Source organism: Rosa chinensis, chromosome 4 (assembly GCF_002994745.2).
Source record: "Rosa chinensis cultivar Old Blush chromosome 4, RchiOBHm-V2, whole genome shotgun sequence".
Classification (NCBI taxonomy): Eukaryota; Viridiplantae; Streptophyta; class Magnoliopsida; order Rosales; family Rosaceae; genus Rosa; species Rosa chinensis.
Genome location: NC_037091.1, coordinates 3,793,636 through 3,797,623, shown reverse-complemented (window position 1 = coordinate 3,797,623; position 3,988 = coordinate 3,793,636). Strand labels below are relative to the sequence as shown.

The 3,988-nt window shown below is 44.1% G+C and overlaps 1 pseudogene; it reads left to right on the top strand.

The window, feature by feature from the left end:
• Nucleotides 1–2,441: 2,441 nt before the first annotated feature.
• LOC112198640 lies at nt 2,442–3,248 on the top strand (annotated as a pseudogene).
• Nucleotides 3,249–3,988: the final 740 nt, after the last annotated feature.

The window sequence follows — 3,988 nt, the reverse complement described above, 5'->3', positions numbered from 1 at the left end:
CCTTCCTTGTTTAGCTTGGTTTCTCCTAGCCGAAGTAGGAAAATGTGCTAAAGTTGACTTTTCATTTCCATGCTTCCATCATTTCCTTTTCTTGCAGCTCGCATAATCTTCCATAATTCTGCAGGTAGGCTTTATTTAGCCTCTAAATAATATATTTCAAACTTGTCGACAATATTTAGCTTAAGCCACTGACATTGGCTCAATTTCTCCAAGACACGCCTTGTCAGGCCAAAATGCTCATTTTGAGTTCAAACATTGCCCTCCAGACCTCGAAGTCAATGGTCTTAGTCTTGACTGAAGAGGTCTTGAATCAGCACTGCTCTTATAATGTCGTGCTCCAAAGCCACTTGTATTGGCTTCACTGAAATTACTTGACTGATTCCATATAGGCCTCTAAACAGGGCATAAAGCTTGAATGCCACAATCTGAATTGCCTTTGTCATGAATTGACGCTTTCTTTGCCAACTTTATTGCCTCCGATGTATCTGATGTCTGGTATGCAGTGAATTGGCAAAACTTGAGCAGGTTGTAGGAGATCAGAATTTTAGCATGTCCCCATGCGAAGGAGACTGCTTTTGATCGCGAATGAGGATCCTTCTCTTCCTTGGTGGTAGCTTTGCCATGTGTATAGCAGCAAGTATCTGCCTTGTTCACTAGCTCTTTATTGAGAATGCGATTACTGCAGAAGAAGCCTAACTCGATGAACCTTTGGCTGCTTCTAAAGAAATGGGCCGCAACCTGGCCCATGTCAGAGAATGGGCCACTCAGGCCGAAGCTAGTGCCATTGCGGCGAACCTCCGCGTAGAGGAACTTTGCTTGAAATTGAGCTTCACGGGCCAATCTTTGTAGGCCTCCTTGAAAACCGCTCGGTCTCCTCACGTGCTACTAATCCTCTAATAATAGCTAACTCCTCAAAAATCGCTTGGTCTCCTCACATGCTACTAGTCCCTTTTTCCCGAGATTCTAATCTTGATTTACTTACATCGATTTTGAAATTGAGCTTCGTCCAAGGGTGGGGATTTGCCTAAAGTCCCTATAAATAGTTGTATTTTTGGCAGGGAATACTCACAACAAATCTTCTGAAATATTCAAGAAATGGCCTTTCAGTTCTTGCTTCTCTTTCTCCTTCTTCACAAATGTTCCCCCTCATGAAATGACCTTTAGCCTCTAAATTTTAGGCTTTATGGCTTAATCTTAAGCTTGGGTTAGGCCTTATGGCGTAATCTCAAGCAACCCCTTGTTTCGGCCTTCTGGAAGTCTGGATGGAAAATGCCAGGCTTCAGATTGGTTTAGAAACACGAAGGGGCTCCAAGTGTGGGATCTCCGGTCATGCAAGATCATCTTTGTAAGGATCCCCCACTTGGAACAAATCGGGGAAGGAAGGAAAGCCACATTGTGGCCAAAGATCCTTCCTCGAACCCCTTCCTTCTGGACTCGGACCAAACCGAGTCCTCCAAACGAGAAGGGCTTTGGTGGTCGCCCTCTACTCATGCTCTCTCTTCTGAACATTGACAGAATCTTGGAGGGAGAGCATGGATTCACGGAAGTAGTGGGTATGAGCCACCTCATTGCCGTTTCCACACTTCACGCTAAGAGAATGGTGGCTGCCAAGGGTGAAGAGGGCGCAGAGTCTCAAGCCAATTTTCAGTTCCTCTGTACTCTGCCCTTCTCGGAGATAATGGCGCTGCTCAACCCGACGTTGGATTTCATAGCTGCTTCCCCTTGAGGGGGCTTGGAGGCTCCATTTTCTTTCACTGGAGTCTCCCCTTCTCATGGATAATGGCGTTGGCCAAGCCTATGTTGGATTCCTCTGCCACTTCCATGTAAAGGGGACGCAGGGGCTCCGTTACTCCTCTTTTTCTTCCCTGAAGTCTACCCCTCCTTGGGATAATGGCGCGGCTCAACCCGACGTTGGATTCCATAGCTGCTTCCACTTGAGAAAAGATTCAGAAGATATCCGAAGATTCCTGTTTTGTATTCTAGCCACTTTTGGCTTTGTAATGAATGTACTGCTTTTGGCCGCAAAGCCACTTTATGAATATAATACTATTTTCTTATCCTGATATTCAAATATCCTTGAGGAGCCAATAATTGTGTCTCGCAAGGCCCCAAATATAGGCCCCAAGTCAACTCTTGGAAAACTCCACCGTGAGAAGATAATATTGAAAATGGAACAGTTACCTCCTCGAAAACCGTTCGGTTCCCCCACCGGCCAATAATTCCTTCTTTTCCGAGATTTAGGGCAACTTTAATCAAGATTTACTGATACTTAGTTTGACTCTTCTCTTCGACTATCACATGCCTATATCTTCCTCCACATTATAAACCCAAATCCCTAACCCCAAAACCATTTCATCAACTCCAATCCTTCTAACAGCAATCTTTCTTAATCACTCATCATCACCATTCTTCAATTCTCGTATTTTCTCAACCCATTACCAATGGAACCACAAACCCAGCAACCAATTGAGGATGGAGGAAGCAACATAGCAGCCGGAAGTAGTGCTAACATGCTTTGTAGGCGGAGCAGTACCAGGTGGACTCCCACTACAGATTAGATAAGAATCCTCAAGGATCTTTACTACAATAAGGGAGTTAGGTCCCCACCTGTAGAGCAAGTTCAGAGGATCTGTCTCTAGCTGAAACGGTACGGAAAGATCGAGGGCAAGAACATCTTTTGTTGGTTCCAGAACCACATAGCTCGAGAGAGTCAGAAGAAGAGGTTCACTTCGGATGTTAATGTGCCCATGCAAAGATCAGGGCTTGTTGGTGATGGTAATGGTACCAATTGGAAACCTAAGGATTAGTATATTAATTTCGGATCTTCTGCATCTGCTTTTGCTTCTTCAGCTGGTGTGATGATTGCTTTTAACAGGTAGATGGGGAACTATGGTGGTTATGGATCTATGAACATGGAGAAGAGTTTTAGGGATTGTTCAATCTCAGCTGGAGGGGGAACTAGTTCTACTTTCTTTGACATGAATGAAGAACAAACTTTCATGGAACAACGAGGAGAAGATCACCAGGAGATTGAAACCCTTCCACTGTTCCCCATGCACGGTGAGGACATCTTTGGCAACATGAAGACTATTTCTGAGGGAGGTGGAGGCTACAACGGTGGCTCTCGCATTTTCCTTGAGCTCATCCTCAACTCCTACGGCTCGACCCTATTTTCCCGCGAAGGTGTTTTCTCTGCGAGAGAAGAGACAATGCTTGAAAAATTTTCTGAAGCCGCTGACTCGGCTTAGTATAGTGTAGTGTTGCCCCCCTAGTGTTGCTAGGAGTAGCGAAGAAACGATTATGGGCCTAAAAAAAAAGCCTTCATGAATGTGCTTCACGAGTGTAGGAACACTAGAATTTTCCCCCATGTCTTATGCGAAGAAACTGTCTAATAAATTAATCTCTAAAAATATCTCAGCCACAAATCAAGATATAGTAAGTTCTTGATACTTTTCGCGAGCTCATTTTGCTCGGAATTCACCTCTTGTCTGTACTCCATTTGCAGACTTCATGCAACTACTTTTTGTGGTGGACCTTTTGCGAAGCATAGGAGGTGGATTTCGCTGTGCTCCAAAGTGTTTCGATCAACTATTTCTGTGACACCTGTGGGCCTTTAGGATGCTTCGCGAACAAACAGGAGAGGTCTCCAAAATGATAGCTTCTCCAGAAATTCTTTGAGGAGAAATCTTCTCAAGATATATCAGAGTAAGGAGAAATCTTCTCAAGGTAGATCCGAGTGAGGAGAAATCTTTTTGAGCTTGGTGAAAATATTCCTCGCGAAGATTTCACTGGCTTTTTGGATCGACTCCGCCTCAGTGTTTCGACTCCTCAGTAATTTTTTGATTGCACTAATGGAATGTTTGAATTGAATAAGTAGTTGAATTTAATAAGACATTGTGAATCAAGGTTTAGACATGCGGCCCAAGTATAGTCGCCTAGACACAAATTTTCTTTCAAATCCTTTGGGCAACCTTACTAAAATGGCCAG